Source organism: Macaca fascicularis, chromosome 13 (genome assembly GCF_037993035.2).
Source record: "Macaca fascicularis isolate 582-1 chromosome 13, T2T-MFA8v1.1".
In the NCBI taxonomy this organism is placed as follows: Eukaryota; Metazoa; Chordata; class Mammalia; order Primates; family Cercopithecidae; genus Macaca; species Macaca fascicularis.
This window is the reverse complement of record NC_088387.1, coordinates 108,084,223-108,097,740: the sequence shown is the minus strand read 5'-3', so window position 1 is coordinate 108,097,740 and position 13,518 is coordinate 108,084,223. Positions and strand designations below refer to the sequence as shown.

The 13,518-nt window shown below is 33.2% G+C and overlaps 1 long non-coding RNA gene across 1 annotated transcript in view; it reads right to left on the bottom strand.

The window, feature by feature from the left end:
* The window catches only part of LOC123568281 (uncharacterized), a 541,213-nt gene extending 529,772 nt beyond the window's left edge, over positions 1 to 11,441 (bottom strand). Inside the window, exon 1 of the long non-coding RNA XR_006691469.2 lies at positions 11,286 to 11,441. This is a non-coding gene — a long non-coding RNA (uncharacterized lncRNA). The remainder of the gene's footprint in view (positions 1 to 11,285) is intronic.
* Between the last annotated feature and the right edge of the window lie 2,077 nt (positions 11,442 to 13,518).

The window sequence follows — 13,518 nt, the reverse complement described above, 5'->3', positions numbered from 1 at the left end:
AATATTTTAAATACAGTTTTCCTACCAAGCATGGTATAGTCAATTGCCTGGCATCATAAAATATAATAATATCTATCTCTCCAATTTGTGATCAAATAATACATAACACTTAGTTCTTTGGTTGCGTAAAATATCATATTTTAAATCAGATTGAAATTTAATTTTTTCTTTAAAAAATCTTAAGTATATTTATGCATTAAAAGTAAATATCAACTTCTTTATAAATTAAACACATCGTGGAGAAAAATATGTTAGTAATATATAGTAGATTTTAAAGAACTGAAAAAAGTTATTTAATTAAATACATTTTGAGAAAAATCATTAATGTATAACATATATATTCATGCATTTACATATTTATTAAGTATTAATCATGTCTAGGAACAGTGCCAAGATTTTTACATAGTTATATAATTATTTTCATACTTTATAACTCTCAATTTTTTTGACCATAGAGTTTAATAAAACTATTTACTTCAGATTCAATTTTCATAAAAATTGTTAACATTATCTGTGAAAAATTTCATGTTCCATACAAATGGATAAATTTCCAGATTTAGAATAAGGAGGAACTTAGAGAACTTCTATACCTGTTATAGACCCTCAAATTTGTTAATAAAAAATTGAAGTCCAGAGAGTATGTTGTGTGAATTTTACTTCAATTAAAAAAATGATGGAGGGGGCTGTTGCAATAGGCTTTTACAGTAGTTTAGATGAGAGGCGTTGATAGCTTAGACTCCCCTGGGAGGAGTGAAAGTAAAGAAGTTTAAGAATTGAGGGCTGTTTAGGAAAGAAAATTGTGATGATTGGTGATGGCTTGGGTATGGTAGTACAGAAAAACATGGGTTTAAAAATATGGACCCCTTCTCTACTAAAAATACAAAAAATTAGCCGGACGTGGTGGTGGGCTCCTGTAGCCCCAGCTACTTGGGAGGCTGAGGTGGGAGAATGGCCTGAACCCGGGAGGCGGAGGTTGCAGTGAACCAAGATCGCGCCACTGCACTCCAGTCTGGGTGACAAAGCGAGACTCTGTCTCAAAAAAAAAAAAAAGAGAAAGAAAAAACATGGAATGAGTGATTTCTTCTAAATAGATTTTGGTTGCTTTTATTGATATTAGCATCATCAGTGGAATATCAAGTTAATAAATACTGTGAGTTTGGTTTGGACAGTCAGTTTTGAGGAGTTTTTGATACATCTAGGTGGAAGTAATGAATAGCTAGGTGAATACAGAGGTCTGGTGTTCAAGGCAGTCACTGGTATAGTTGGAGATACATAGCAATATTCAATGAAGTTAGGGACACTGAGATCATTGATTAGTTTAGTAAAAGATGTTTTTTCTTTGTCTTCATGTGAGAAGTGCGGTGATTGGACTATATTCAGGAGTGAAAAAGAGTTGACAATTCAAACATTATAGTATGAATATTTCTTAGATTCACATGCTAATAGCTACCTTCTTCTGGACAATCTGCTACCACTTTGAACATATAGGAATACATGTATCAGAGGGAAAAAAAAAGATGGATTCTAGATTTGTTTACCTTGATATACTGTAAGTTACTGATATGGTTTAGATTTGTGTCCCCACCCAAATCTCGTCTCGAACTGTAATTCCCATGTGTCAAGGGAGGGGCCTGGTAGGAGGTGACTGAATCTTAGATTTAGACTTCCTCCTTGCTGTTCCTCCTTGCTGTTCTTGTGAAGCTGAGTGTGTTCTCAGGAGATCTGGTTGTCTAAAAGTGTGACACTTCCTCTTTCACTCTCTCTCTCTCCTGCTCTGCCATGGGAAGATGTGCCTTGGCTCCCCTTTGCCTTCCACTATGATTGTAAGTTTCCCGAGGCCTCCCAATTATGCTTCCCGTTAAGTCTGTAGAACTATGAGTCAGTTAAACCTCTTTTCTTCAAAAATTACCCAGTCTCAGGTAGTTCTTTATAGCAGTGTGAATACAGACTAATACAGTTATTGAAGCACACATTATATTAATCTATGCATTTTTGCATTGCCTTCACTTGCTCTATGTTTGGGATATAATAGACACTCTGACTTTTGGATGGATAACGATGATACATAATCAGTTATGTCTGATTATTATACATAATTTGTATATGTCTGAAAATGTACTGAAAGTTCTTAGCCAGTCTTTTTCTCATGAGTATTTAAAACATCAAATGTCCCTCTCTGAATTAGGTAATATCAAAAATATTTCAGCTATAATTATAATTAATAATGCTATTACAATATTCTGTAGTGACAACTACTATATCTATAGGCATGTCTGAGTTGATAATAAGTAAATATATGTAGAAAATATCTTTGCCCTTGTGATGACTTACTGTATGAAATAAATTTATACCAAATTCCAATTTTTGCATTTCCCTGAAACAGTCTGATTACTCATTCTTCAGAGGACAAATGACTGGCTAGAAATGAGAAGATTTAATATTGTTAATATTTTAGCTCTTTTGAAATTACTCTGCAGGTGCAATGTAATCTTAACCAAATCTCAAACTATAGTTTTAAAAATAGACAAACTATGTTTTTCTTTTGTTGTATATTTTTAAATAGAAACATCTTTGCTGCTCTTTAGAATGATACACAATTGTTATAAAAGATTTGAATTATGTAGAGAGAGACAATGTTTCTCTGTAATCTTATCTCTAATCATGATTCACAATGTAGTCTAGTAATTGGGATACCAAGCTATTTCTAAAATAAATTATATTTAACAGCCATAATAATTAATATGGCCCATGACCATGTGAGAACAGACATGCACATCATGAAAAGCATAGTAAATTCTTTAAAGGACATTGTACTATATTTTGAAATGCTTTTAAATGTCGTTTAAAATTGGTATTCAAGCAATGAATAATTCAAAAATGAGGCTAGAGCACCCACTGTTTAGCAGAAAAATGACTGATTTTGCCAGATACGTATTTCATATTTAAGCTAAAATAAAAAAAATGTAGTTTATTTTAAAAACAAAAGTATAAAAGCAGTAAATGAAAATATAATGAATATTCCTGTTATAGTCTTGACATACGAAAATTTGTTGTTGTTGTTGTTTGTTTGTTTGAGACAAAGTTTTGCTCTTGTTGTCCAGGCTGGAGTGCAAAGGTATGATCTTGACTCAATGCAACCTCTGCTTCCTGGGTTCAAGTGATTCTCCTGCCTCAGCCTCCCAAGTTGCTGGGATTACAGAAGCCCGCCACCAAGCTCTGCTAATTTTCTGTAGTTTTAGTAGAGATGGGTTTTTGCCATGTTGGCCAGGCTGGTCTCAAACTCCTGACCTTAGGTGACCCACTCACCTCAGCCTTCCAGAGTGCTGGGATTATAGGTGTGAGTCACTGTGCCTGGCCACGAAAAGTTTTTTAAAGCATATCAGTAAAAGCAGAAACCATGAAGGAAATAGCTGATAGGCTTTATGGCTTAGTGTTTGTGATTTTTTAAAATAAATAAATAAAAGAGCCAAACTGAAAAATAATGAAAAATTAAGCAAAATATTGCTACACATGTAAAATAAGAAAGTTTGTTATCCTTTACATATCAAAGTTACAAATCAATAATAAAATTCTTCTGGAGGATAACTTAAAAGCTTACCTTAGAAATCCATATCCCTAAGGTGTAAATACCTAATAATTCAGCTTATATACATATTTTCTAAAGAAATTATCAGATAAGCAGAGGAAGATATTGTACAAGTATTTCCATTATAATGCCGTTAAAGTAGCCAGGTAAATTTGGAATCAGCATAAATGTCCAAATGGTAGATTACATGAATTCTATTACTACATAATCAAAAGAGACTGAGAAAATATAAAATCATAGTATAAATATACATTTAAATATACAAAGACAGATATCATTTATATTAAACAGTAGAATTCAAAATATGTCCTGTATCATCACATATGTGTGTGTTTACAGATATACAACAATAAATGAAAATGTATAGACCAATACTGAATACTAAATATGTGTATATATTAAAATAGATACACAAAAATAAATGAAAATGTATAGGTCAATACCAAGAACTAAAGGTGTACATATGTTTATAAGTGCCAGTGTGTGTGTGTACATATATAGATATACACACACACACATACATATGTGTATATATATATAAAGTAATAGCCCAATATCATAAATTAGAATGTTATTTATGCTTATTTCTGAGTGATAAGTCTAGAAGTGATATTTCTATTGCTCTTATATTTACAGAACACTTGTTAGTCTGTCTGTAAGCTAATTATTCATCATTGAACGTGTGATGTATATGCTTTTGTTTGTTAAATTTTACAGTTAGTTCCCTAAATCAACATTACACACTTCAGGGATAATGAGTTAGTATTTGTAAACTCCCAAGAAGAAGCCAACATTCTTGAGGCAGCTGCTGCAAAATCTTCAGCTGTCTTTAACTGTGAACCAAAATAGAGATGTAATACAAGAAATAATAATGACTTTTTTCGTAAAATAGATGCTTTCAAGAGAAGAAGTTATGTCTTATCATAAAAGAAAGTTAGAAAAATCTATGTCCTTTAGAAGATGAATTCATCTTGATATCATAATCAGAAAAATATTGGTTGACAATAGAAAATTCCCAGGTATTTTCATTAATATACATACAAAGACTGTAAAAACAATATTGGGAAACTGAATTTTTAAATGTGTGACCACATATTATTTATGTGAGAAAGGCAAGGAAGACTTAACACAAAGTAAAATATATTAAAAATCATGGGCTGGGCACGGAGGCTCACGCCTGTAATCCTAGCACTTTGGGAAGCCCAGGCAGGCAGATCATGAGATCAGGAGATCGAGACCACCCTGGCTAACACGGTGAAATCCTGTCTCTACTAAAAATACAAAAATTTAGCTGGGCGTGGTGGCGGGCACCTGTAGTCCCAGCTACTTGAGAGGCTGAGGCAGGAGAATGGCGGGAACTCGGGAGGTGGAGCTTGCAGTGAGCCGAGATTGCGCCACTGCAATACAGCCTGGGCGACAGAGCGAGACTCCGCCTCAAAATAAATAAATAAATAAATAAATAAATAAATAAAGTCATTCACTACATTAATAGGTTAAATTTCAAAAATTTAATAATATCAATATATGCATATATGTAAGTGTGTGCATATACAGAAAAAACATTTTTCTAAATTTTTTTTAGAAAAAATCACTATATGTATATAGTGATGTTTAATTTTAGGTGTCAACTTGACTGAGTTAAGGGATAGCAAGATAGCTGGTAAACATTATTCTTGAGTATGTTCATGAGGGGGTTTCTGGGTCAGTGAATTGAACAAAGATCTGCCCTTACCAACGTGAGTGGGTTTCGTCCATCTTGTGCACAATATGAGAGAAAAAGCTGAGTATCTACGTGAGGTGGGAAATCAGACCACTACTACGTGGAGCCAGGACCTCAACGAACCGCACGGTCAGTAAACGTATGAGCTTAGAAATATCACTCTCATGTGGGAAACAGGAATCTAATCCTCCTATCGTTACAAAATGGCTATGTCTGGAAGAAAAAACTAAAAAGTTTCCGCTGGAAAAGTGTAACCAAAACTCAAACAGACTTCAGACTTCAATATGGTCCAAAAAGTGTAAGACTAGATCTATTTTTAAATGATCCTGGGTTATCCGTGTCCACAGACATCGTTATAACGCAAAATGAATAGTTTTCAGGAAGAAGGCAACTTAAAGATGGCCATAAATTAATTAATTTAGACCTAAATATAAAAAAATCAGGAAACACATAAGCAAGAAGTAGTCATAAGCAAGATAATAAATAGAGAAAAAAATAGTAATTTTAAATTCTATCAGATTTTTAAATTATTGTATCCAAATGATGAGTAAATAATTATAAGAAAAGACCAAACATATCAGCAAGGAACTAGATACTATCAAAAATGACCAATTAGACTTTGAATGAAACTCACAACAAATTTAAATCTTAGAATTGAAAGGAGAAAAAATACAGTACTCCATGGAGGAGTTAAGCAGCAAATTATACATAGCTGAAAAGAAAATGTGTAGCCTGGGAAAGGTACCTGACAAAAATTTCACAAACTGTAGCACAGAAAGACAGACAAGGGTAACATGAGAGAGGGCTAATGCATAACTGAAATTTCAGAAGTGGTAACTGAGACAAAAGATGAAAAACCGAAGAGATAGAAAACAATTCTCAGACTCAGTAAACTCAATGAAACTCTAGTAGACATAATGTGGAAAAGATTTCTTTTAAAAACCCAACCAAACAAACAAACAATCATGATAACTGTGGTTAAATTATTTGGTTGTCCTGGTTTAATCTGAGATGACAGTAAATACGTCATTAACATATCTCACCACAAAAAAGAAACGAAGTCTCTCAGGTTGGCTCCATCAAATATTAATGGTAAATTATATTAATTATAAATTAATTCCATTCTTACAGAAACCACTTAGAATTAAAATGAATGAAAAGTAATGAACAAAAATAATTCTACAAATTATTCTGTGAAGATTGTAAGAAATTTGATATCAAACCTAGATGTGGACCATATAATAAATAAAATTTAGAGACTACTTTCATAAGCATGGATGCAAAACTCTAAAGAAAAAGGTGTAGTCTATTATATACTGCCCTTACATAAAATTATCCCAGTAGAATGCCTATGATTTTTTAATCCCCAAATTTCATAGAATGTACATTTTTCAACACAATGTTTCATGATCTATGTTTGTATAAGAAAGATGGTAAACAATGTTCCCCCAAATTAATACAAAATTTTAAACAACATCTGTGTATTAATGTCTTTGAGCTATATTCCAAACACAATTACTAGTGCTACCGAATGGTATGTAGAAGTTTCCTAAAGTCTCTCATATGTCAACAAAGGTGATGCAGATGTCACGTACCCTTGGTGCTAAGATAGCATCAGAGTATCATCCTTATTGTGAGTTAATTCCCAGCCATGCATTCTTCTCTTGCATGTTTCTATATTTCATTTTATAATTAGTACTTATTTTTGCCAATATCTGTATACTAAAAGAACAAGAAAATGTAAAAGAAATATTTGGAAAAAAAAAAGTAAAGGAGGTGTTAAAAGTGATATAATTTTAAAAAGATAACCCTATACAAAGTGAGCATACACTTATAATACACCAAACCAAATCAACCCAACCTATCAGATTTCATCTCATAGTAGTGGGCAGTTCCAGGCACTTGCCAGCATCACACAAATATGTATGGGCTACTCTGATCTGTGTTCTCCAAAGCCACAAAAGGCTTCTCAGCCATGAGCAATACACCACAAAATTATGGGGGAGTTAATCCCCAGAGGAGTAACTCACAACAGAAAATTCACCCTCCAAACACATCCGAATCTGTGAATAAATCAAATATGCCAGGCTCCCCATCCTCAAAAGGAGCAATTTTGAGGAAGAACCCAAATAAAAACACAAAGAAATGTCTTCTTAATACCCACATCAATTGTTTGGTTTTCAGCAAACAGTTTTTAAAGATGTTTTTGTACCCTAAATTGAGAGGGGTTTTTTTAATTAAAGAGGAGAGCTTTATACTACATTATTATAATAAGAAAAAGGGTTGTGGAATTGGGGCTAAAATATTATGCATTATAATTTTTGCATTTATAACAAGACTAAATAATATGCCAGGAAATGCTGTTATGAAGACAAACTGACTTTTGGAAAAAGGTTGCTGGCAGTATGCAGAAGTTATTTATGTTAAAAAAAAGAATTAAGCAATGTATAAAATGGATAACATAATTACTAATAAACATTTATTACAGAAATGCAATTTTTGTTCTAACATTAGAAAACGTATGAATGTACCTCATCCATTAACATATTAAAAAGCAAACAATTTTAATATTTCAATACATGCCAAAAAGGCATTGAATAAAATTCAACACAAATAATTTTTTTAAAACAAAAGAGGTAGAAAATAAAAATGTGGTAACTTGATTATCTGATGTGTGTAAAAAATATTTCTAAAATATCCTAGGGATAAATTATAATGAGTAGTAGATTATGGCAAGGTTGCTTAACAAAAAGTTTGTTAATGAGAGTTGATTTCAGATCTATACATTTTAACTGAATATGTAATCTGAAACCATATATTTTCGATAGTGACAGAAATATAGGGTACCTAACAGTACACCAATATTAGGTACTTAATATTACTGTAATATTAGTAATATTAGGTACCCTATATTTAGTAATATTAGCATATTACATATTAGTTAATATTATCTAACATTTATTAATATTACTAATATTAGGTATCTAATATTACACTAATATTACACTAATATTAGGTAGCTAATGTTACATTAATATTAGATTAATACAGTATATATCAATGTATTATATACATTATGTATAATGTAATACATTAATATTACATTAATATTAGGTAACTAATATTAACAAGCTACATAAGGTTTCTTTAGGAATTATGTCCAAAATTGCCCATGTTTTTGAATAGGACATCTTATGGTTATAAAGATGCCTATTCTCTCTAAATCTACAGACTCATTGTAGTGCTAATAAGAGTTACAAAATTGTAAAATATATAAAATTATAAAAACTACTGAAAGGTAAAGATATAATATGCTTATGGGAGGAAATCCCAATATCTAAATATTCTAATGTATCTCTATGCTTATCTATACATTTGCTGTAAACATGTCAAAATACCAAAATAGAACTAATTAAATTAATCCTGAATCCAAAAGAATTGGGTAAATAGCCAACACAGATCATTTCAAATGAGAACAAGGAATGTTTTACATTCCACAGGTATCTGTCCTTTATCTGTTCAATTTTTTCTTTCTTCCCTAATAGCTTGGTTGAGGACTTTACACGGTGACATATTGTCAAATTCACCTCTGGTGTATAGTTATGATTGTTAGGTCATATGCCATGCCACAGAACCCAGATCCAAAATGCTTTTGACGGGCTTGAACAAGAGGTTATGTTTCCTTGAAATGTAACATGGAAAATGAAAAATTATACATCTGAGTCTAAAAATCCTATGCAAAATTGTGCAATAGGGCAATCTGATGACTATGCCAGTGTCTCTCACTTTACAGGTTGGAAGTCGACTTAAAGGTCATTTGAAATGTCATTTCTCATCATCCTGCACACAGTTCTCCCTACTGAGTTCCTTGGGAGACAAGATGCAATAAAAGTTGCAGTCAGTTACACAAATCTGATTCCTGATTTTTGCGATTTTTCCTGTCCTAGGTAACTTAGACATACAACTTCGATTAAAAAAAAAAAAAAAGAAAGTGCCTAATCTTACTCTCTCCAAAATGAGAACTCAGCGTCATCCGAAGACCCTGGTTTCTTTACATTGTGCCATGCACAACTCCTTTCTCAAGCAGCTAGTGAGACACAGGTCCAAGGCAGAAAGAGAAAGGGTGAAAAAATAATAATAATAAAAGCGTGGAAAACAGGAAAATAAAAGCCCAGATAGACCCAAAGATCCCTGGGACTTAATAAGACCCTAAACGCATTTTCTCCACGTATCCTTCAGTTTATGGCACCTTTATTTCCTTTGCTTTTGAGTCTGTGCTGCAACATTTCTACTTGTGTGTTGTGATAAGAGGGAGGCCTGCCTCCTTAGAACAATAGTGAGGTCTGATTGTTCAACTTCGCTAGACAACAAATTATTTGCCAGCATACAGGAGCTAGCTAAACATTCATTTCTTTTATTTGGGAGGCTTTTTAATTAGATGAGATTGCTAAGAACATTAATTTTTAGAATAATATTAACTGGTCATTCACATATAACCATGCATAGTGGTTTTTCAGATACCCACAAAATTGGGACTTTCAGCTTAGGATGTGTCCTTGAAACTGATAATTTTTAGTTTGCAACAGCACAAAATATTCCTGTGTCTTCAATTCAGTAATTGCTACCAGGTTCTGTTGCTACAAATTAAAGATTCTGTTATCTTCCCCACAACGTGAGCACTAAATTTCTGGCTTGGTGATGCTTCATGCTGTTCATCAGGCACTGCTTTAGAAACGCAGATAAACTAAACACAGGAGGTCATCATATTTAGCAAAATATAATTAACTCCCACCTTATTATAATTTTATTTCCCATGTTTTAGACTTAGATGAGACTGTTTAAAATTTAAATAAATAATGCTCAAGCATTGGGAAGAACCTAAGCATTTGCAAGGAAATCCTTGCCTTACCTTTTCAAACTTCCAAAGAAAACTCAGAAAGTGGGCTGGCCCTTAGCATGCACCGGACATAGTTAGTCCCACTGCTTTATGTTTTGATAACAAACTGGATATAGGAGGCCATCAATCTTACATTAATAATGGTAATTCTGTATATGTATGAGCATGACAAGCACACACTTGCAACTCTCACAATGTAGGTCAGCTGGTATTCTAAATTCACTCAATGCCTACTTGGGTTTACTTGCATACAAGTCAGTAAATAGGATTTAACAACTCATTTCTGTGCATTTTTAAGCTCTAATTCCACATGCCTGGACACTATTATTATAAAAGTGGCATGTCTGGAAGCCATTACCTAAATTCTAAATAGAGATGACTGCATTATTATTTAATATTAAATTGTATTCTTTTAGGAGCCACGTATCCCTGGATTTGCATCTTGACCTCAATTTGTCAAGGTTTTTCATTTTGAGAATTTAACATAACCTCTGTATGCCTTCATTAACTCAACTATAAAATTTCAAAAGTAGTATATAGTTCACCAGCATTGGGATGAGGATTAGATAAAATTATGTACATCAAGTTCAAAGCACAGTGGCGGATACAAAATACACTCTTAATATATATTCATTCCATTATAGAAAGCATTGCCATAGAAAAAGGTCATCTGAAAAATATACATCTCTACAACTTTGGTAAACTATAGAAGCAGAGAGTGGTTTATACCTTGTAACATCTATTATAAACTAATTCTAGCATGAAATGAACAGTTTTCTTTCATTTTCCAGATAATAAAACCTTGCACATTAATTTGTTTCTCTGGTTGTGGTTCTGTTGGTTATTTTTTTTTTTTTTTTCAGACAGCCAGGAATCTTAGAACCATAAAGTACGATAAATTGTATCAAATATCTCATCTCAGATTCTTTGCAGCTTAGTTTTCTCCTCCTTATCAAAAACCCTTTGTTCTTCCCTCTTTCTTGTGTTTATGTATTCATTTTTGTAAGTTACCTCAAATGGTTTTTATAAACCTTAACATTAGGAAAAGTATAACTTACAACCATGAAAACAAAGTCACTCACCCGAAGGGGTTGGAAGTCCCAATGGACAGAGCTTGAGGAAACAGCACGAGTATCTGTGGCTGAGTAGATCAGGAGCTCCAGCTGGGTAGACGTGACTCTTTGCTGACCAAAGGCTGCCCGTCTGTATCTGCGAGTTTCACATCAGCAGATTCAGTCAATAGCGGCCTGAAAATAATCAGAAAAAACTAAAAATAAATATAAAAAGTACAGTATAACAACTATTTACGTAGCATAGTTTATATGAAAACATTATACTCTATAAGAGATTTCAGCACCTTTGGATTTTTTTTTTTAGGTGGGGGGCAGTCCTGGAACAAATACCCCTTGTTTAGGGGGGGCCCTGAGTCCTGCTCGCCGCAGCTACCCAACCCAGAGGGAAATTTTCCCCAGATTATGCCAAAGCTAGTTTCCTTAATAGTTTGATCAGCTACACCAAACTCGTCCTCAAGCTAATGGGTTTCACGTTTCTACTAGTCTGAGAAATTATTCAGAAAAAGCAATCACATTCTCCTGTAGAAACCAAGGGTTACCTCACCCTCTTGTCACTACAATGCCTCCCTCTGACAATCTTTTCGGGTTCTATCTGCTTCTAAGTGTCCCACTGCATTGCTCTGCATGGAATGCAATCCGCTTCCCTGAGGCTGTGATCATATGTGACTAGCAAAGTGCTGTTAATTGCATATATCCAGGGTCAGGTGCTGTGGATTTGGCCATCGTGCACTTTAGGGATGGGGTTCCTCCTTTATCAACGAGGTGAAGGGAGGCTGTCAAAGCAGTCATAAGTGATGGTAGGTTGGATTAGGGTAAAAAATGAAGAAAGGGAAGGAAGAAATCGGCTGATATCCCTGATGTAGCATTTTTAGATCCTCTGTCAAACAAATATTACTGGTGTTGGAGGGACCAGTTCTTGGTGTCTTTATTATCTCCTCTACTGATTTGGAAGTTAAGGTTTGCATTTTTATTATTTTAATGATCTCTCTTAAGTTTCAACTCACATAAGGTCATATAATTACCTAGATTTTATTCCCATTTTCTGAAAAAAATTAAAATGCTTTATGATCATTTTATAGAGTTTATCTTAAAAAGTGTAATCTCTATATGACCTATATATTGTTTCACGTATACAATATAGTTTATGAATATGTTATACCTAATGAATATGTAATTTTATAGTTATGATTTGTTATTGTTATTTTATAAATGTATTACTTTCTCCTCTTCTTTTCCCTTGCCTTCCTGATTTCATGGGGGTGTCAAGTTGTCTGCCACCTGCACAGTCATTGAATTCTGGGCCACATCGCCCTGTTTCCTGTTCCAGAGCTGAGCTGACTGAGGATTTGGTACCCGCTTTCCAAGGAAGGTATCTGTTATGTTTCTTGACATGAGAGATATATTTTTCTTAAGTATATTATCTTAATCATAGCTTAATCTTTATTATAGCTTATCTTTATTGTAGCTATCTTGCTTTATTATCTCAATTTGCTATTATATTTTATTTTATTATATTTTATATATAATATTTTATATATAATATATAATGTTAATATTTTATATATAATAAATTATATTTTATATATAATAAAATATAATAGAAGTTTTGGGTTTTGTTGGTTTCTGAGGCTAGAAGACTGATCCTGTCATAACTAACAATGCCATCTGAAGAGGAAATTAGCACTGAGTTAAGAGAATTTTGCGATAACTTTGATTGGAATATTTTGTGTCCCATCCCTACTTAAGGATCAAATCATTCACGTAACAAATGTCTATGTAACACCTCTTATGTGCCAACTCAAGTGTTGGGGAGAATACAGAGAAGCCCCCAAATATGATTAGTATTTAGTTCCATGCTCCAAATATCCCATAATGTAACAAATGTCTATGTAACACTTCTTATGTGCCAACTCAAGTGTTGGGGAGAATACAGAGAAGCCCCAAAATATGATTAGTACTTAGTTCCATGCTCCAAATATCCCATAATCTTCCTGAGGAATAGGTACATTAATGTGTCATTATACTGGACTATAATGGGTATGAGAATACTGTCACATACTGAGTGTTACTTGTGTGTTTTGAGGAGGCAAGATGAAGCTATTATCTCTATCTTGCTGGAGAATGGTTGAAAAGTTTCATAGTGAAATTAGCCTTTAAACTGCTCCTTGAAGTGTTAATAAGATGTAGCCAGGAGTAGAATAAAAATAAAGGAATGCCAAAAGGAAGGAAAGGTCTCAAGTAT